At 43.3% G+C, this 22,385-nt stretch overlaps 2 long non-coding RNA genes across 2 annotated transcripts; both read left to right on the forward strand.

Moving 5' to 3' along the window:
- The first annotated feature begins 1,964 nt into the window (after positions 1–1,964).
- Positions 1,965–5,888, forward strand: LOC122689117. The gene is made up of 4 exons (XR_006339726.1): positions 1,965–2,020; positions 2,702–3,070; positions 4,741–4,904; positions 5,723–5,888. It is a non-coding gene; the product is annotated as an uncharacterized LOC122689117 (long non-coding RNA).
- Positions 5,889–9,633: 3,745 nt separating this feature from the next.
- LOC122689116 lies at positions 9,634–22,113 on the forward strand. The gene is made up of 6 exons (XR_006339725.1): positions 9,634–9,689; positions 10,370–10,738; positions 12,409–12,572; positions 13,391–13,492; positions 20,078–20,241; positions 21,060–22,113. It is a non-coding gene; the product is annotated as an uncharacterized LOC122689116 (long non-coding RNA).
- The last annotated feature ends 272 nt before the right edge of the window (positions 22,114–22,385 follow it).

Below are 22,385 nucleotides of genomic sequence, written 5' to 3' on the forward strand. Positions count from 1 at the left end.
GTGTTAAGTGTCAGGCAGCTCTCTGACAGACGTTTGCAGAGGTCGACTTGTGTCACTGCTCCTGTTTTGTGTTTATGGTTGTGTTGACCTGTTACATGTATGGGGGCCAAATAAAGTTGATTCAACCAGATTGCAGGAGCCGTGAGTAAGACATTATTTAGCAAACACTTTCTGATCTCCCACTGAGTACTAAGGCCCGTGGTGTACACCAGGACCACAGAGCATGACCGGTAACCCTTACCCAGAGGAGCTCACGATCTTGATAGCTGAGTTGCTGCAAACTTTTGACTGTTTGAACTATCAGAGTTCTGATAAAGTTGGTTCTGACAATTTCTGCTTGAGTTTTTGATGTTTCTCGGGTTCTAAAGGTTTTCTTTTTAGAAAAATTTAAAATGTGATATCCATTCTCTAATAGTTGTAGTATTCTATAGCTTATGCATTTCATCAGGGATGAGTTGGGTAGTTTCTGGATTTTGAGGAATTGTGCAATTCCATTGAAGTTCTTGAATTCATGTACTATACATAGATTTGTTCTTAGTGTTTCCTTTTTATCCTTCCAACATCTTTAGTGTAGGACTTGTAGAATTGTAGTGATAGTATTTCATTTCTGATATTAGTCCTTTGTCTTCTCTTTTATTTTTGTTTAGCTGGCTAGAGTTTAATCAATTTTTTTAATCTTTTTCAATTAACCAGTTTTTTTTCCCCCATGATTTGCTTTCTTTAATTTTGATTTCAATTTCTTTTTCCTCTTGTGTTTTTCATTTGTTTGTTTTCAGATTGCTTTGGCTTAAGGTCTCTCTTCTTTTTCTGAGTTAAGGTGGAACCATAGATTATTGCTTGAGGTCTTTCTTCTTTCTGAATCTAAACGTTAAATGCTATAATTTTCCCTCTGAACACTGATTTAGCTGCATCCCATAAATTGTAATACGTTGCACTTTCCTTTTAATTCATTCCAGTGCAGTTTCTACTTCCCTGAGAATCTCTCTTTGAACTATGGATGGTTGTTTAATTTCCAGTTGTTTTGAGATTTTCCTTCTTCCATATTGTTTGATTTCTAGTTTGATTCTTTTCTTGTCAGAGAACATATTCTGCATCATCTAAATTTTTTACGTTTGTTGTGATGATATAGGATGCTATCTTGGTGAATGTTTCACATGTGCTTGAAATAAATGTGAATTTTGCTGTGGTTGATGCAGTGATATTTAGATCCATAGCATTTGTGAATCCCCCAGGGCCCAGCCTGCCCCTTGGGCCATGGTTTGGTTCTCCATGCTTTTGGTATTCGGTCTATGGTGAGATTCCTGCATGCACAGCTCAGGTCTAACTCAGGAGTTTCTACAACTTGCTGGAATCCCTTGCTCATATTTGCTCTTCTCCACTCTCTGCCCTCATTCTTTGGCTACCAGGAGACTCTCCTTCTGGTCCTCTAACTCAGAGTGGGGGGTATTTAGTTTCCTCACTCTGTTGTGTACTTCCTTTGAATGGATTCGCCTAGATGACCAAGTGGTGAGATAATACAAAAACAGCACAACAGTCACTTCTCACAAAAGCTTTCCTTTAAAGAGAGAAATACCACCCTCCCTCAAAGGTTTAGGTGTCTGCCATGCTGTTATTGAGTCTTCCACCACAGGGTTACAGATCTAGGCCTGGGGCTTTTGCTTCTGCTCATGTTATAAATCCCGCAGTATATTCATGCTATTTTGCTTTACACCAGGGATCAGCAAACTTTCCCGGTAAGCGCTGCTGCTGCTGCTAAGTCACTTCAGTCGTGTCTGACTCTGTGCGACCCCATAGACGGCAGCCCACCAGCCTCTGCTGTCCCTGGAATTCTCCAGTCAAGAACACTGGAGTGGGCTGCCATTTCCCTCTCCAATGCATGAAAGTGAAAAGTGAAAGTGAAGTTGCTCAGTTGTGTCCGACTCTTTGCGACCCCATGGACTGCAGCCCACCAGGCTCCTCTACCCATGGGATTTTCAAGGCAAGAGTACTGGAGTGGGGTGCCATCACCTTCTCCGTCACGGTAAATGGCTAAATTGTAAATATTTTTTACTTTGTAGGCCATGTTTTCTCTTAGATAGAATTTGTATTTTATTTTTGTAGTATATTCATAATAATTTTGTGTCTAATGTATTCACATTTAAGGTTTATAATTAATTTAGTTAATTATTCAATTTACTTAATATTAAAGTTTATTTAATAGTTATAATATTATTATAGTAATTAGCTTATATTGTATTTTTATATTTAGTGTTTACCTCACGTTCTTTTTTTGTGAGAGGATCATTTCACATCCAGCATACCACAGTCCGTGTAGCTGTCACATTTCCTTAAACTTTACCTTTCAGTGACAGTTTCTCAGACTTTCCTTTTTTTTTTTTTTTTTTTGGATGACATTTACAATTTTGAGGCATACTGGCTAAGTATATTGTAGGGACTTCCCTCATGGTCCAGTGGTTAGGACTCTGTGCTTCCACTGCAGGGGGCGTGGGTTTGATCCCTGGTTAGGGAACTATGTTCATGCATGCTGAGTGACCAGAAAAATGTAAAACATCAAACTAGGTTGTGGCAACCACGGGTCCCTCTTGATCCCTCACCACTTTTCTCTTGAGCTCCACACACTACAGGACACTCTGGCTGTCCACTGAGGTAAGGGTGGGGTACACAGCTATTTGAGTATCATGGTCCTTTTCTCCCCTTAAAGAACAATTTCATGGACTCCGACAAGAAAGCGATGGAGCTCTAAGAAACAAATTACAGCCACTCTCAGTTCAGCACAGCATCGGCAGACATTGGTGTTTACTCATCACAGGAGCATCTACTAACAGTCAGTGGGAGACATGGAGTTACCATGTTAGAGATAATTTCTCCAGTTCGCAGAGAGTGAGAATGGTGTCCTCAAGATCTCACCCTGGAGGGCCGGCTCCCTGTGCAGCCCCTCCCAGCTGGCAGGGGTTGGCAGAAAGGGTAAACCTTCTTGGATGGCCTTCAGACTGGAGCACAGTAAACACCAGAAGGTGAATATTTCCCAAATCCTGTTGACAAAAATTCCTCCTCATGGATCCAGTCACAGGTGAGAATAGGAGAAAACACAGAGATCCTGGAGACTGCTGCCTTCCTGTTCTGAATCTTTAGCACAATGTCTGATATCATCATCTTTATAGTTAGTAAGAACACTACCGATAGTAGGCTGTCCTACTGTTACATTATTTTCACAATATTTCAGACTTTAAGCATTTTATGTGAATAAACTTACTTAAACCTTATAACAATCCTACAGTACCTATAAGTAGGTATATAGCTATCACCATTATAGATCAAGAAACTGAGGTAAAAAAATGTTTGATTGTGTATCACTGGTAGTGCAATCTAATCCAAAGCACCTTCTCTAAACCCCTTATAAACTCGTTAAAACTTCCATGGGTCTCTATAAAGTTTATTCATACATCTAATTCACACATCTTTAGATCATTCATCTGAGCGATGTTTTCAACTTCAGTTCTTTTTTGCTGTGCTAGTGAGGGATATGCTAAGACATCTGAATAAGGGAAGCTTAAGGACATGTTGGGCAGTTTGTAGAGTGGATGGTCCAAGATGAAGAGGGCAACAGGATCCCTACCTCAGAGCCTCCCACTCCAATAATAGGAAGCAACTCACAGCCCTGACAAGACTCAGTTTATGACTGAAAAACAACAAATGAGAAAATAACTGAAGGACTTCACATAGGTTACCCGCTTTTGAGTAGAAACTCATCATCTGGACATGATTTCAAATGCTCATTCTTGTAGGAGAAAGTAAGAACTCCTTCCTCTGAGCTCTGAATAGGCAACTCTCCTTTTTGGAATCATTTGTTTAGCCTGCCCCTGTGTTGTGAGCTTTGAGAGCCTAGGCCATACCCGTTAATTCTCAGAAGTCCAGGCCCAGCTCAAAGCCCCTGAGGGCCCCCTGAATGTTTTGTGAACGAGTGACTCCACATTTAAACATTCATCTAAGAATGAGAAGGTCAAGGAATGCTGAAGATAATATTTGTGAGGTAGACTTCAAATATCGAGGCAGTTGAGGGATATATTGATGGCAGGGGTGTACACTCACATTCATACTGTACTAAATAGCTCACACAATGATTTGTTGACTCTTATTAACTTTCCTGCCCACCATCACATTAAGAATTAGCATGTATACCAATTTATGGATGAAGAAACTGAGAACCAGCTGGTCGTACAACCTTGTTCAGGCAGAATTGATGAGGCCAGCTACTTTAGTTCCAAACATTATCTCTAGGACATAGCAACCTGCAACTTTCAGCTCATTTTCTTTATCGTCTGAATGTGTTTCTGCCGATCGTCTTTTCTCGATCTCACTACTTTGTCACCGTATTTTTCAGGTGTGTTTTTGTCCCCTCTGTAATTTTCCATGCTTCCTCGTCCATCAAAGGTCCACTGATTAATAGAAAACCCCTCGGTTTTCTCTGTGAGCCCTTGCCCTCTTCTTTCCCTGACCTCCAGCTACACTCTCTGCCTTGCTCTCAATTTTATGCAGAAAGCTGAAGGGAAAGAACCTTAGGATATGAATGCTAGTTTTGATTCACTACCCACTTAGGTCCCTTTTTTATATACCAGTGTTCAGACCGCCCCTCCACCAGGTATCTCCAAGAATTGTCAAAGCTTTAACTAAAGTCATGCATGTGAAAACACTTCTTAAAGTCCTAAAGAACTAAAGAAATGCGTGTTGTCTTTTACTCAGATGGAAGGGAATGTCCAGGGGCCCGTTAAGTAAGCTATCTAGTTTGAAGGAATTGCCGAAAGCAGCAAAATTGCTGAAGACAAGTGGCTCTGAGCAGGCTCAGAAACCAGTGCCCCCTCCCAGAGAAGCAAGGACCCCTGGACAACACCCCAGACGAAAAGTCGGTAAGAGAAAATGTGGAGAGTTCCTCTAATCCCTGTAGAAAAGTGAATAACTATGGCCTAGATGTGTGGCGTGGACGTTGGGTAGGTGTGGGTTTAAGGTGGACTGATCTGAGACATGAAGTTAGCAGTGGGGCCTTGGGAAAATCTTACACATTTTCTGAGGTCCTGCTTGCTCATCTGTAAAGTCAAGATAAGGATACATAAGTCATACAGTGTTTGAAAGCATTACATTAAATGCAAAAGTGCTGACACATACAAGTAGTACAATAAATCCAGCTGTGATAATAGGGACCATGCTTTGTCAGTGTTTATGCCCAGACGTCTGCTCAATGCCTATGTGTCATGTGCCCTCAACATCTATTTTCTGAGTAGATGTGTCAGTGAACTATTTCCTCAGTAGGAAGGTTGGGCAGTTAAACCTACTGACAGGAAGTGCAGGAAGCTAACACTGAACTGGGCATCTGTGATCAGTGTGGAGCCTCAGTCTCCTGAACCAGTAGTTAAAGGGAGAAGAAACAAAGTATAGAGAAGGGACTTCCTGGTGGTTAAGTGGCTGAGACTCCGTGCTTCCACTGCAGTAGGTGTGGGTTCCATTCCTGGTCAGGGAACTGAGATCCCACAAACCATTCACCATAGCCAAAATAAATAAGGGAACATTAAAACATAAAAATACAAAAGTAAAAGTTTGAAAAATAAATGTGAAAAAGTTTTCACAAGGTGTATAGATGGACAAGTAGGAGATCTCACACTTTCTGGTAAAACAGGGACTGACTCTCCAGACCCTACCAGCCTTGCTTAGCTTCTGTTCTCCATCTTAGAACTCAGAAGAAAGGAGACTGGAGTGAAGAGGGATAGTCTACGAGAAAGAAAAAGCCACGTGTGCCAAGAGGTCAGCGAGCCCCAGGAAGATGACTGCCTCTGTGAGTGACCCTGCTGGCCCACTCACGGAGAAGGGGTTATGAGGCCTCGGTCCAGTAACCTCACCTCACCGTCTGGTCCCCCAATCTTTCTGAAGGTCTTTACGACCAGCAACATCACTATACCTCCCTTCGTCCCCGTTGCTCTAGCCTCCAGATTGTGAGGAGTGTCAGAAATTCTTCATCGACAGCTGTGCTGCCCATGTTGCTCCAACCTTTGTAAAGGACTCTGCACTGGAGAAGGGGCATGCGAACCACTCAGCCCTCACTCTGCCCTCTGGGTTAAGTTTCAGACTCTCGGGCATCCCTGAGGCTGGGCTTGGAATATGGAACGAGGCTCCCGATCTTCCTCTGGGCCTGCACTTTGGCCCCTATGAGAGCCAGATCACAGACAATGAAGAGGCCGCCAAGAGTGGATACTTCTTGGCTTGTGAGGAATAACCCTCTTTGCCTGTCCTCTGGCCTCAAATCGCTTGTGTGTGGTGGAGAGTTACTCCACGTCTACATGCAAGGATGCACATGGTGATGACATGGTCGGCAATGACACAGTCGGCCCTGTGTACTGTGTGCCCTGGGCATGAACACAGGACTGCTAAAGATCAGAGGAAGGTGGGACACAGTGGTACAGGCACACAGGACTTCTATCTAAAGATCAGAGGAGATGTGGGAGGCGGTGGTACGGGCATACAGAAGTGACTCCTCACTTGTGGAGCCCTTGCCTTCAATGTGCCAATAGACTCAGACTTGGAATGATGATTAAGGAGCTTACCATGTGGTCCCACTGGCAGTTGAATCCATGCAGGCTGAAGAGCACCAATGACAGCAGAGGGAAATAGTTCTTCTATTCAGTTCAGTTCAGTTCAATCGCTCAGTCGTGTCCGACTCTTTGCGAGCCCGTGAATCACAGCACGCCAGGCCTCCCTGTCCATCACCAACTCCCGGAGTTTACCTAGACTCATGTCCATCGAGTCAGTGATGCCATCCAGCCATCTCATCCTCTGTCATCCCCTTCTCCTCCTGCCCCCAATCCCTCCCAGCATCAGGGTCTTTTTCAATGAGTCAGCTCTTCGCATGAGGTGGCCAAAGTATTGGAGTTTCAGCTTCAGCATCTGTCCTTCCAATGAACACCCAGGACTGATCTCCTTTAGGATGGACTGGTTGGATCTCCTTCAGTCCAAGGGACTCTCAAGAGTCTTCTCCAACACCACAGTTCAAAAGCATCAATTCTTCGGCGCTCAGCTTTCTTTATAGTCCAACTCTCACATCCATACATGACCACTGGGAAAACCATAGCCTTGACCAGACGGACGGTTGTTGGCCAAGTAATGTCTCTGCTTTTTAATATGCTATGTAGGTTGGTCATAACTTTCCTTCCAAGGAGTAAGCATCTTTTAATTTCATGGCTGCAGTCACCATCTGCAGTGATTTTGGAGCCCCAAGGAATAAAGTCTGCCGCTGTTTCCAGTGTTTTCCCCATCTATTTGCCATGAAGTGATGGGAGCAGATGCCATGATCTTTGTTTTCTGAATGGTGAGCTCTAAGCCGACTTTTTCACTCTCTTCTCTCACTTTCATCAAGAGGCTTTTTCATTCCTCTTCACTTTCTGCCATAAGGGTGGTGTCATCTGCATATCTGAGGTGATTGATATTTCTCCCGGCAGTCTTGATTCCAGCCTGTGCTTCTTCCAGCCCAGCGTTTCTCATGATGTACTCTGCATGTGAATTAAATAAGCAGGGTGACAATATACAGCCTTGGCGTACTCCTTTTCCTGTTTGGAACCAGTCTGTTGGTCCATGTCCAGTTCTAACTGTGGCTACCCATTGGCTAAAATGGTTCTGTCTCTGTTGGATGTGTTAAGTGTCAGGCAGCTCTCTGACAGACGTTTGCAGAGGTCGACTTGTGTCACTGCTCCTGTTTTGTGTTTATGGTTGTGTTGACCTGTTACATGTATGGGGGCCAAATAAAGTTGATTCAACCAGATTGCAGGAGCCGTGAGTAAGACATTATTTAGCAAACACTTTCTGATCTCCCACTGAGTACTAAGGCCCGTGGTGTACACCAGGACCACAGAGCATGACCGGTAACCCTTACCCAGAGGAGCTCACGATCTTGATAGCTGAGTTGCTGCAAACTTTTGACTGTTTGAACTATCAGAGTTCTGATAAAGTTGGTTCTGACAATTTCTGCTTGAGTTTTTGATGTTTCTCGGGTTCTAAAGGTTTTCTTTTTAGAAAAATTTAAAATGTGATATCCATTCTCTAATAGTTGTAGTATTCTATAGCTTATGCATTTCATCAGGGATGAGTTGGGTAGTTTCTGGATTTTGAGGAATTGTGCAATTCCATTGAAGTTCTTGAATTCATGTACTATACATAGATTTGTTCTTAGTGTTTCCTTTTTATCCTTCCAACATCTTTAGTGTAGGACTTGTAGAATTGTAGTGATAGTATTTCATTTCTGATATTAGTCCTTTGTCTTCTCTTTTATTTTTGTTTAGCTGGCTAGAGTTTAATCAATTTTTTTGATCTTTTTCAATTAACCAGTTTTTTTTCCCCCATGATTTGCTTTCTTTAATTTTGATTTCAATTTCTTTTTCCTCTTGTGTTTTTCATTTGTTTGTTTTCAGATTGCTTTGGCTTAAGGTCTCTCTTCTTTTTCTGAGTTAAGGTGGAACCATAGATTATTGCTTGAGGTCTTTCTTCTTTCTGAATCTAAACGTTAAATGCTATAATTTTCCCTCAACACTGATTTAGCTGCATCCCATAAATTGTAATACGTTGCACTTTCCTTTTAATTCATTCCAGTGCAGTTTCTACTTCCCTGAGAATCTCTCTTTGAACTATGGATGGTTGTTTAATTTCCAGTTGTTTTGAGATTTTCCTTCTTCCATATTGTTTGATTTCTAGTTTGATTCTTTTCTTGTCAGAGAACATATTCTGCATCATCTAAATTTTTTACGTTTGTTGTGATGATATAGGATGCTATCTTGGTGAATGTTTCACATGTGCTTGAAATAAGTGTGAATTTTGCTGTGGTTGATGCAGTGATATTTAGATCCATAGCGTTTGTGAATCCCCCAGGACCCAGCCTGCCCCTTGGGCCATGGTTTGGTTCTCCATGCTTTTGGTATTCGGTCTATGGTGAGATTCCTGCATGCACAGCTCAGGTCTAACTCAGGAGTTTCTACAACTTGCTGGAATCCCTTGCTCATATTTGCTCTTCTCCACTCTCTGCCCTCATTCTTTGGCTACCAGGAGACTCTCCTTCTGGTCCTCTAACTCAGAGTGGGGGGTATTTAGTTTCCTCACTCTGTTGTGTACTTCCTTTGAATGGATTCGCCTAGATGACCAAGTGGTGAGATAATACAAAAGCAGCACAACAGTCACTTCTCACAAAAGCTTTCCTTTAAAGAGAGAAATACCACCCTCCCTCAAAGGTTTAGGTGTCTGCCATGCTGTTATTGAGTCTTCCACCACAGGGTTACAGATCTAGGCCTGGGGCTTTTGCTTCTGCTCATGTTATAAATCCCGCAGTATATTCATGCTATTTTGCTTTACACCAGGGATCAGCAAACTTTCCCGGTAAGCGCTGCTGCTGCTGCTAAGTCACTTCAGTCGTGTCTGACTCTGTGCGACCCCATAGACGGCAGCCCACCAGCCTCTGCTGTCCCTGGAATTCTCCAGTCAAGAACACTGGAGTGGGCTGCCATTTCCCTCTCCAATGCATGAAAGTGAAAAGTGAAAGTGAAGTTGCTCAGTTGTGTCCGACTCTTTGCGACCCCATGGACTGCAGCCCACCAGGCTCCTCTACCCATGGGATTTTCAAGGCAAGAGTACTGGAGTGGGGTGCCATCACCTTCTCCGTCACGGTAAATGGCTAAATTGTAAATATTTTTTACTTTGTAGGCCATGTTTTCTCTTAGATAGAATTTGTATTTTATTTTTGTAGTATATTCATAATAATTTTGTGTCTAATGTATTCACATTTAAGGTTTATAATTAATTTAGTTAATTATTCAATTTACTTAATATTAAAGTTTATTTAATAGTTATAATATTATTATAGTAATTAGCTTATATTGTATTTTTATATTTAGTGTTTACCTCACGTTCTTTTTTTGTGAGAGGATCATTTCACATCCAGCATACCACAGTCCGTGTAGCTGTCACATTTCCTTAAACTTTACCTTTCAGTGACAGTTTCTCAGACTTTCCTTTTTTTTTTTTTTTTTTGGATGACATTTACAATTTTGAGGCATACTGGCTAAGTATATTGTAGGGACTTCCCTCATGGTCCAGTGGTTAGGACTCTGTGCTTCCACTGCAGGGGGCGTGGGTTTGATCCCTGGTTAGGGAACTATGTTCATGCATGCTGAGTGACCAGAAAAATGTAAAACATCAAACTAGGTTGTGGCAACCACGGGTCCCTCTTGATCCCTCACCACTTTTCTCTTGAGCTCCACACACTACAGGACACTCTGGCTGTCCACTGAGGTAAGGGTGGGGTACACAGCTATTTGAGTATCATGGTCCTTTTCTCCCCTTAAAGAACAATTTCATGGACTCCGACAAGAAAGCGATGGAGCTCTAAGAAACAAATTACAGCCACTCTCAGTTCAGCACAGCATCGGCAGACATTGGTGTTTACTCATCACAGGAGCATCTACTAACAGTCAGTGGGAGACATGGAGTTACCATGTTAGAGATAATTTCTCCAGTTCGCAGAGAGTGAGAATGGTGTCCTCAAGATCTCACCCTGGAGGGCCGGCTCCCTGTGCAGCCCCTCCCAGCTGGCAGGGGTTGGCAGAAAGGGTAAACCTTCTTGGATGGCCTTCAGACTGGAGCACAGTAAACACCAGAAGGTGAATATTTCCCAAATCCTGTTGACAAAAATTCCTCCTCATGGATCCAGTCACAGGTGAGAATAGGAGAAAACACAGAGATCCTGGAGACTGCTGCCTTCCTGTTCTGAATCTTTAGCACAATGTCTGATATCATCATCTTTATAGTTAGTAAGAACACTACCGATAGTAGGCTGTCCTACTGTTACATTATTTTCACAATATTTCAGACTTTAAGCATTTTATGTGAATAAACTTACTTAAACCTTATAACAATCCTACAGTACCTATAAGTAGGTATATAGCTATCACCATTATAGATCAAGAAACTGAGGTAAAAAAATGTTTGATTGTGTATCACTGGTAGTGCAATCTAATCCAAAGCACCTTCTCTAAACCCCTTATAAACTCGTTAAAACTTCCATGGGTCTCTATAAAGTTTATTCATACATCTAATTCACACATCTTTAGATCATTCATCTGAGCGATGTTTTCAACTTCAGTTCTTTTTTGCTGTGCTAGTGAGGGATATGCTAAGACATCTGAATAAGGGAAGCTTAAGGACATGTTGGGCAGTTTGTAGAGTGGATGGTCCAAGATGAAGAGGGCAACAGGATCCCTACCTCAGAGCCTCCCACTCCAATAATAGGAAGCAACTCACAGCCCTGACAAGACTCAGTTTATGACTGAAAAACAACAAATGAGAAAATAACTGAAGGACTTCACATAGGTTACCCGCTTTTGAGTAGAAACTCATCATCTGGACATGATTTCAAATGCTCATTCTTGTAGGAGAAAGTAAGAACTCCTTCCTCTGAGCTCTGAATAGGCAACTCTCCTTTTTGGAATCATTTGTTTAGCCTGCCCCTGTGTTGTGAGCTTTGAGAGCCTAGGCCATACCCATTAATTCTCAGAAGTCCAGGCCCAGCTCAAAGCCCCTGAGGGCCCCCTGAATGTTTTGTGAACGAGTGACTCCACATTTAAACATTCATCTAAGAATGAGAAGGTCAAGGAATGCTGAAGATAATATTTGTGAGGTAGACTTCAAATATCGAGGCAGTTGAGGGATATATTGATGGCAGGGGTGTACACTCACATTCATACTGTACTAAATAGCTCACACAATGATTTGTTGACTCTTATTAACTTTCCTGCCCACCATCACATTAAGAATTAGCATGTATACCAATTTATGGATGAAGAAACTGAGAACCAGCTGGTCGTACAACCTTGTTCAGGCAGAATTGATGAGGCCAGCTACTTTAGTTCCAAACATTATCTCTAGGACATAGCAACCTGCAACTTTCAGCTCATTTTCTTTATCGTCTGAATGTGTTTCTGCCGATCGTCTTTTCTCGATCTCACTACTTTGTCACCGTATTTTTCAGGTGTGTTTTTGTCCCCTCTGTAATTTTCCATGCTTCCTCGTCCATCAAAGGTCCACTGATTAATAGAAAACCCCTCGGTTTTCTCTGTGAGCCCTTGCCCTCTTCTTTCCCTGACCTCCAGCTACACTCTCTGCCTTGCTCTCAATTTTATGCAGAAAGCTGAAGGGAAAGAACCTTAGGATATGAATGCTAGTTTTGATTCACTACCCACTTAGGTCCCTTTTTTATATACCAGTGTTCAGACCGCCCCTCCACCAGGTATCTCCAAGAATTGTCAAAGCTTTAACTAAAGTCATGCATGTGAAAACACTTCTTAAAGTCCTAAAGAACTAAAGAAATGCGTGTTGTCTTTTACTCAGATGGAAGGGAATGTCCAGGGGCCCGTTAAGTAAGCTATCTAGTTTGAAGGAATTGCCGAAAGCAGCAAAATTGCTGAAGACAAGTGGCTCTGAGCAGGCTCAGAAACCAGTGCCCCCTCCCAGAGAAGCAAGGACCCCTGGACAACACCCCAGACGAAAAGTCGGTAAGAGAAAATGTGGAGAGTTCCTCTAATCCCTGTAGAAAAGTGAATAACTATGGCCTAGATGTGTGGCGTGGACGTTGGGTAGGTGTGGGTTTAAGGTGGACTGATCTGAGACATGAAGTTAGCAGTGGGGCCTTGGGAAAATCTTACACATTTTCTGAGGTCCTGCTTGCTCATCTGTAAAGTCAAGATAAGGATACATAAGTCATACAGTGTTTGAAAGCATTACATTAAATGCAAAAGTGCTGACACATACAAGTAGTACAATAAATCCAGCTGTGATAATAGGGACCATGCTTTGTCAGTGTTTATGCCCAGACGTCTGCTCAATGCCTATGTGTCATGTGCCCTCAACATCTATTTTCTGAGTAGATGTGTCAGTGAACTATTTCCTCAGTAGGAAGGTTGGGCAGTTAAACCTACTGACAGGAAGTGCAGGAAGCTAACACTGAACTGGGCATCTGTGATCAGTGTGGAGCCTCAGTCTCCTGAACCAGTAGTTAAAGGGAGAAGAAACAAAGTATAGAGAAGGGACTTCCTGGTGGTTAAGTGGCTGAGACTCCGTGCTTCCACTGCAGTAGGTGTGGGTTCCATTCCTGGTCAGGGAACTGAGATCCCACAAACCATTCACCATAGCCAAAATAAATAAGGGAACATTAAAACATAAAAATACAAAAGTAAAAGTTTGAAAAATAAATGTGAAAAAGTTTTCACAAGGTGTATAGATGGACAAGTAGGAGATCTCACACTTTCTGGTAAAACAGGGACTGACTCTCCAGACCCTACCAGCCTTGCTTAGCTTCTGTTCTCCATCTTAGAACTCAGAAGAAAGGAGACTGGAGTGAAGAGGGATAGTCTACGAGAAAGAAAAAGCCACGTGTGCCAAGAGGTCAGCGAGCCCCAGGAAGATGACTGCCTCTGTGAGTGACCCTGCTGGCCCACTCACGGAGAAGGGGTTATGAGGCCTCGGTCCAGTAACCTCACCTCACCGTCTGGTCCCCCAATCTTTCTGAAGGTCTTTACGACCAGCAACATCACTATACCTCCCTTCGTCCCCGTTGCTCTAGCCTCCAGATTGTGAGGAGTGTCAGAAATTCTTCATCGACAGCTGTGCTGCCCATGTTGCTCCAACCTTTGTAAAGGACTCTGCACTGGAGAAGGGGCATGCGAACCACTCAGCCCTCACTCTGCCCTCTGGGTTAAGTTTCAGACTCTCGGGCATCCCTGAGGCTGGGCTTGGAATATGGAACGAGGCTCCCGATCTTCCTCTGGGCCTGCACTTTGGCCCCTATGAGAGCCAGATCACAGACAATGAAGAGGCCGCCAAGAGTGGATACTTCTTGGCTTGTGAGGAATAACCCTCTTTGCCTGTCCTCTGGCCTCAAATCGCTTGTGTGTGGTGGAGAGTTACTCCACGTCTACATGCAAGGATGCACATGGTGATGACATGGTCGGCAATGACACAGTCGGCCCTGTGTACTGTGTGCCCTGGGCATGAACACAGGACTGCTAAAGATCAGACGAAGGTGGGACACAGTGGTACAGGCACACAGGACTTCTATCTAAAGATCAGAGGAGATGTGGGAGGCGGTGGTACGGGCATACAGAAGTGACTCCTCACTTGTGGAGCCCTTGCCTTCAATGTGCCAATAGACTCAGACTTGGAATGATGATTAAGGAGCTTACCATGTGGTCCCACTGGCAGTTGAATCCATGCAGGCTGAAGAGCACCAATGACAGCAGAGGGAAATAGTTCTTCTATTCAGTTCAGTTCAGTTCAATCGCTCAGTCGTGTCCGACTCTTTGCGAGCCCGTGAATCACAGCACGCCAGGCCTCCCTGTCCATCACCAACTCCCGGAGTTTACCTAGACTCATGTCCATCGAGTCAGTGATGCCATCCAGCCATCTCATCCTCTGTCATCCCCTTCTCCTCCTGCCCCCAATCCCTCCCAGCATCAGGGTCTTTTTCAATGAGTCAGCTCTTCGCATGAGGTGGCCAAAGTATTGGAGTTTCAGCTTCAGCATCTGTCCTTCCAATGAACACCCAGGACTGATCTCCTTTAGGATGGACTGGTTGGATCTCCTTCAGTCCAAGGGACTCTCAAGAGTCTTCTCCAACACCACAGTTCAAAAGCATCAATTCTTCGGCACTCAGCTTTCTTTATAGTCCAACTCTCACATCCATACATGACCACTGGGAAAACCATAGCCTTGACCAGACGGACGGTTGTTGGCCAAGTAATGTCTCTGCTTTTTAATATGCTATGTAGGTTGGTCATAACTTTCCTTCCAAGGAGTAAGCATCTTTTAATTTCATGGCTGCAGTCACCATCTGCAGTGATTTTGGAGCCCCAAGGAATAAAGTCTGCCGCTGTTTCCAGTGTTTTCCCCATCTATTTGCCATGAAGTGATGGGAGCAGATGCCATGATCTTTGTTTTCTGAATGGTGAGCTCTAAGCCGACTTTTTCACTCTCTTCTCTCACTTTCATCAAGAGGCTTTTTCATTCCTCTTCACTTTCTGCCATAAGGGTGGTGTCATCTGCATATCTGAGGTGATTGATATTTCTCCCGGCAGTCTTGATTCCAGCCTGTGCTTCTTCCAGCCCAGCGTTTCTCATGATGTACTCTGCATGTGAATTAAATAAGCAGGGTGACAATATACAGCCTTGGCGTACTCCTTTTCCTGTTTGGAACCAGTCTGTTGGTCCATGTCCAGTTCTAACTGTGGCTACCCATTGGCTAAAATGGTTCTGTCTCTGTTGGATGTGTTAAGTGTCAGGCAGCTCTCTGACAGACGTTTGCAGAGGTCGACTTGTGTCACTGCTCCTGTTTTGTGTTTATGGTTGTGTTGACCTGTTACATGTATGGGGGCCAAATAAAGTTGATTCAACCAGATTGCAGGAGCCGTGAGTAAGACATTATTTAGCAAACACTTTCTGATCTCCCACTGAGTACTAAGGCCCGTGGTGTACACCAGGACCACAGAGCATGACCGGTAACCCTTACCCAGAGGAGCTCACGATCTTGATAGCTGAGTTGCTGCAAACTTTTGACTGTTTGAACTATCAGAGTTCTGATAAAGTTGGTTCTGACAATTTCTGCTTGAGTTTTTGATGTTTCTCGGGTTCTAAAGGTTTTCTTTTTAGAAAAATTTAAAATGTGATATCCATTCTCTAATAGTTGTAGTATTCTATAGCTTATGCATTTCATCAGGGATGAGTTGGGTAGTTTCTGGATTTTGAGGAATTGTGCAATTCCATTGAAGTTCTTGAATTCATGTACTATACATAGATTTGTTCTTAGTGTTTCCTTTTTATCCTTCCAACATCTTTAGTGTAGGACTTGTAGAATTGTAGTGATAGTATTTCATTTCTGATATTAGTCCTTTGTCTTCTCTTTTATTTTTGTTTAGCTGGCTAGAGTTTAATCAATTTTTTTGATCTTTTTCAATTAACCAGTTTTTTTTCCCCCATGATTTGCTTTCTTTAATTTTGATTTCAATTTCTTTTTCCTCTTGTGTTTTTCATTTGTTTGTTTTCAGATTGCTTTGGCTTAAGGTCTCTCTTCTTTTTCTGAGTTAAGGTGGAACCATAGATTATTGCTTGAGGTCTTTCTTCTTTCTGAATCTAAACGTTAAATGCTATAATTTTCCCTCAACACTGATTTAGCTGCATCCCATAAATTGTAATACGTTGCACTTTCCTTTTAATTCATTCCAGTGCAGTTTCTACTTCCCTGAGAATCTCTCTTTGAACTATGGATGGTTGTTTAATTTCCAGTTGTTTTGAGATTTTCCTTCTTCCATATTGTTTGATTTCTAGTTTGATTCTTTTCTTGTCAGAGAACATATTCTGCATCATCTAAATTTTTTACGTTTGTTGTGATGATATAGGATGCTATCTTGGTGAATGTTTCACATGTGCTTGAAATAAGTGTGAATTTTGCTGTGGTTGATGCAGTGATATTTAGATCCATAGCGTTTGTGAATCCCCCAGGACCCAGCCTGCCCCTTGGGCCATGGTTTGGTTCTCCATGCTTTTGGTATTCGGTCTATGGTGAGATTCCTGCATGCACAGCTCAGGTCTAACTCAGGAGTTTCTACAACTTGCTGGAATCCCTTGCTCATATTTGCTCTTCTCCACTCTCTGCCCTCATTCTTTGGCTACCAGGAGACTCTCCTTCTGGTCCTCTAACTCAGAGTGGGGGGTATTTAGTTTCCTCACTCTGTTGTGTACTTCCTTTGAATGGATTCGCCTAGATGACCAAGTGGTGAGATAATACAAAAGCAGCACAACAGTCACTTCTCACAAAAGCTTTCCTTTAAAGAGAGAAATACCACCCTCCCTCAAAGGTTTAGGTGTCTGCCATGCTGTTATTGAGTCTTCCACCACAGGGTTACAGATCTAGGCCTGGGGCTTTTGCTTCTGCTCATGTTATAAATCCCGCAGTATATTCATGCTATTTTGCTTTACACCAGGGATCAGCAAACTTTCCCGGTAAGCGCTGCTGCTGCTGCTAAGTCACTTCAGTCGTGTCTGACTCTGTGCGACCCCATAGACGGCAGCCCACCAGCCTCTGCTGTCCCTGGAATTCTCCAGTCAAGAACACTGGAGTGGGCTGCCATTTCCCTCTCCAATGCATGAAAGTGAAAAGTGAAAGTGAAGTTGCTCAGTTGTGTCCGACTCTTTGCGACCCCATGGACTGCAGCCCACCAGGCTCCTCTACCCATGGGATTTTCAAGGCAAGAGTACTGGAGTGGGGTGCCATCACCTTCTCCGTCACGGTAAATGGCTAAATTGTAAATATTTTTTACTTTGTAGGCCATGTTTTCTCTTAGATAGAATTTGTATTTTATTTTTGTAGTATATTCATAATAATTTTGTGTCTAATGTATTCACATTTAAGGTTTATAATTAATTTAGTTAATTATTCAATTTACTTAATATTAAAGTTTATTTAATAGTTATAATATTATTATAGTAATTAGCTTATATTGTATTTTTATATTTAGTGTTTACCTCACGTTCTTTTTTTGTGAGAGGATCATTTCACATCCAGCATACCACAGTCCGTGTAGCTGTCACATTTCCTTAAACTTTACCTTTCAGTGACAGTTTCTCAGACTTTCCTTTTTTTTTTTTTTTTTTTGGATGACATTTACAATTTTGAGGCATACTGGCTAAGTATATTGTAGGGACTTCCCTCATGGTCCAGTGGTTAGGACTCTGTGCTTCCACTGCAGGGGGCGTGGGTTTGATCCCTGGTTAGGGAACTATGTTCATGCATGCTGAGTGACCAGAAAAATGTAAAACATCAAACTAGGTTGTGGCAACCACGGGTCCCTCTTGATCCCTCACCACTTTTCTCTTGAGCTCCACACACTACAGGACACTCTGGCTGTCCACTGAGGTAAGGGTGGGGTACACAGCTATTTGAGTATCATGGTCCTTTTCTCCCCTTAAAGAACAATTTCATGGACTCCGACAAGAAAGCGATGGAGCTCTAAGAAACAAATTACAGCCACTCTCAGTTCAGCACAGCATCGGCAGACATTGGTGTTTACTCATCACAGGAGCATCTACTAACAGTCAGTGGGAGACATGGAGTTACCATGTTAGAGATAATTTCTCCAGTTCGCAGAGAGTGAGAATGGTGTCCTCAAGATCTCACCCTGGAGGGCCGGCTCCCTGTGCAGCCCCTCCCAGCTGGCAGGGGTTGGCAGAAAGGGTAAACCTTCTTGGATGGCCTTCAGACTGGAGCACAGTAAACACCAGAAGGTGAATATTTCCCAAATCCTGTTGACAAAAATTCCTCCTCATGGATCCAGTCACAGGTGAGAATAGGAGAAAACACAGAGATCCTGGAGACTGCTGCCTTCCTGTTCTGAATCTTTAGCACAATGTCTGATATCATCATCTTTATAGTTAGTAAGAACACTACCGATAGTAGGCTGTCCTACTGTTACATTATTTTCACAATATTTCAGACTTTAAGCATTTTATGTGAATAAACTTACTTAAACCTTATAACAATCCTACAGTACCTATAAGTAGGTATATAGCTATCACCATTATAGATCAAGAAACTGAGGTAAAAAAATGTTTGATTGTGTATCACTGGTAGTGCAATCTAATCCAAAGCACCTTCTCTAAACCCCTTATAAACTCGTTAAAACTTCCATGGGTCTCTATAAAGTTTATTCATACATCTAATTCACACATCTTTAGATCATTCATCTGAGCGATGTTTTCAACTTCAGTTCTTTTTTGCTGTGCTAGTGAGGGATATGCTAAGACATCTGAATAAGGGAAGCTTAAGGACATGTTGGGCAGTTTGTAGAGTGGATGGTCCAAGATGAAGAGGGCAACAGGATCCCTACCTCAGAGCCTCCCACTCCAATAATAGGAAGCAACTCACAGCCCTGACAAGACTCAGTTTATGACTGAAAAACAACAAATGAGAAAATAACTGAAGGACTTCACATAGGTTACCCGCTTTTGAGTAGAAACTCATCATCTGGACATGATTTCAAATGCTCATTCTTGTAGGAGAAAGTAAGAACTCCTTCCTCTGAGCTCTGAATAGGCAACTCTCCTTTTTGGAATCATTTGTTTAGCCTGCCCCTGTGTTGTGAGCTTTGAGAGCCTAGGCCATACCCATTAATTCTCAGAAGTCCAGGCCCAGCTCAAAGCCCCTGAGGGCCCCCTGAATGTTTTGTGAACGAGTGACTCCACATTTAAACATTCATCTAAGAATGAGAAGGTCAAGGAATGCTGAAGATAATATTTGTGAGGTAGACTTCAAATATCGAGGCAGTTGAGGGATATATTGATGGCAGGGGTGTACACTCACATTCATACTGTACTAAATAGCTCACACAATGATTTGTTGACTCTTATTAACTTTCCTGCCCACCATCACATTAAGAATTAGCATGTATACCAATTTATGGATGAAGAAACTGAGAACCAGCTGGTCGTACAACCTTGTTCAGGCAGAATTGATGAGGCCAGCTACTTTAGTTCCAAACATTATCTCTAGGACATAGCAACCTGCAACTTTCAGCTCATTTTCTTTATCGTCTGAATGTGTTTCTGCCGATCGTCTTTTCTCGATCTCACTACTTTGTCACCGTATTTTTCAGGTGTGTTTTTGTCCCCTCTGTAATTTTCCATGCTTCCTCGTCCATCAAAGGTCCACTGATTAATAGAAAACCCCTCGGTTTTCTCTGTGAGCCCTTGCCCTCTTCTTTCCCTGACCTCCAGCTACACTCTCTGCCTTGCTCTCAATTTTATGCAGAAAGCTGAAGGGAAAGAACCTTAGGATATGAATGCTAGTTTTGATTCACTACCCACTTAGGTCCCTTTTTTATATACCAGTGTTCAGACCGCCCCTCCACCAGGTATCTCCAAGAATTGTCAAAGCTTTAACTAAAGTCATGCATGTGAAAACACTTCTTAAAGTCCTAAAGAACTAAAGAAATGCGTGTTGTCTTTTACTCAGATGGAAGGGAATGTCCAGGGGCCCATTAAGTAAGCTATCTAGTTTGAAGGAATTGCCGAAAGCAGCAAAATTGCTGAAGACAAGTGGCTCTGAGCAGGCTCAGAAACCAGTGCCCCCTCCCAGAGAAGCAAGGACCCCTGGACAACACCCCAGACGAAAAGTCGGTAAGAGAAAATGTGGAGAGTTCCTCTAATCCCTGTAGAAAAGTGAATAACTATGGCCTAGATGTGTGGCGTGGACGTTGGGTAGGTGTGGGTTTAAGGTGGACTGATCTGAGACATGAAGTTAGCAGTGGGGCCTTGGGAAAATCTTACACATTTTCTGAGGTCCTGCTTGCTCATCTGTAAAGTCAAGATAAGGATACATAAGTCATACAGTGTTTGAAAGCATTACATTAAATGCAAAAGTGCTGACACATACAAGTAGTACAATAAATCCAGCTGTGATAATAGGGACCATGCTTTGTCAGTGTTTATGCCCAGACGTCTGCTCAATGCCTATGTGTCATGTGCCCTCAACATCTATTTTCTGAGTAGATGTGTCAGTGAACTATTTCCTCAGTAGGAAGGTTGGGCAGTTAAACCTACTGACAGGAAGTGCAGGAAGCTAACACTGAACTGGGCATCTGTGATCAGTGTGGAGCCTCAGTCTCCTGAACCAGTAGTTAAAGGGAGAAGAAACAAAGTATAGAGAAGGGACTTCCTGGTGGTTAAGTGGCTGAGACTCCGTGCTTCCACTGCAGTAGGTGTGGGTTCCATTCCTGGTCAGGGAACTGAGATCCCACAAACCATTCACCATAGCCAAAATAAATAAGGGAACATTAAAACATAAAAATACAAAAGTAAAAGTTTGAAAAATAAATGTGAAAAAGTTTTCACAAGGTGTATAGATGGACAAGTAGGAGATCTCACACTATCTGGTAAAACAGGGACTAACTCTCCAGACCCTACCAGCCTTGCTTAGCTTCTGTTCTCCATCTTAGAACTCAGAAGAAAGGAGACTGGAGTGAAGAGGGATAGTCTACGAGAAAGAAAAAGCCACGTGTGCCAAGAGGTCAGCGAGCCCCAGGAAGATGACTGCCTCTGTGAGTGACCCTGCTGGCCCACTCACGGAGAAGGGGTTATGAGGCCTCGGTCCAGTAACCTCACCTCGCCATCTGGTCCCCCAATCTTTCTGAAGGTCTTTACGACCAGCAACATCACTATACCTCCCTTCGTCCCCGTTGCTCTAGCCTCCAGATTGTGAGGAGTGTCAGAAATTCTTCATCGACAGCTGTGCTGCCCATGTTGCTCCAACCTTTGTAAAGGACTCTGCACTGGAGAAGGGGCATGCGAACCACTCAGCCCTCACTCTGCCCTCTGGGTTAAGTTTCAGACTCTCGGGCATCCCTGAGGCTGGGCTTGGAATATGGAACGAGGCTCCCGATCTTCCTCTGGGCCTGCACTTTGGCCCCTATGAGAGCCAGATCACAGACAATGAAGAGGCCGCCAAGAGTGGATACTCCTTGGCTTGTGAGGAATAACCCTCTTTGCCTGTCCTCTGGCCTCAAATCGCTTGTGTGTGGTGGAGAGTTACTCCACGTCTACATGCAAGGATGCACATGGTGATGACATGGTCGGCAATGACACAGTCGGCCCTGTGTACTGTGTGCCCTGGGCATGAACACAGGACTGCTAAAGATCAGAGGAAGGTGGGACACAGTGGTACAGGCACACAGGACTTCTATCTAAAGATCAGAGGAGATGTGGGAGGCGGTGGTACGGGCATACAGAAGTGACTCCTCACTTGTGGAGCCCTTGCCTTCAATGTGCCAATAGACTCAGACTTGGAATGATGATTAAGGAGCTTACCATGTGGTCCCACTGGCAGTTGAATCCATGCAGGCTGAAGAGCACCAATGACAGCAGAGGGAAATAGTTCTTCTATTCAGTTCAGTTCAGTTCAATCGCTCAGTCGTGTCCGACTCTTTGCGAGCCCGTGAATCACAGCACGCCAGGCCTCCCTGTCCATCACCAACTCCCGGAGTTTACCTAGACTCATGTCCATCGAGTCAGTGATGCCATCCAGCCATCTCATCCTCTGTCATCCCCTTCTCCTCCTGCCCCCAATCCCTCCCAGCATCAGGGTCTTTTTCAATGAGTCAGCTCTTCGCATGAGGTGGCCAAAGTATTGGAGTTTCAGCTTCAGCATCTGTCCTTCCAATGAACACCCAGGACTGATCTCCTTTAGGATGGACTGGTTGGATCTCCTTCAGTCCAAGGGACTCTCAAGAGTCTTCTCCAACACCACAGTTCAAAAGCATCAATTC

This window comes from Cervus elaphus, chromosome X (assembly GCF_910594005.1).
Source record: "Cervus elaphus chromosome X, mCerEla1.1, whole genome shotgun sequence".
NCBI lineage: Eukaryota > Metazoa > Chordata > Mammalia > Artiodactyla > Cervidae > Cervus > Cervus elaphus.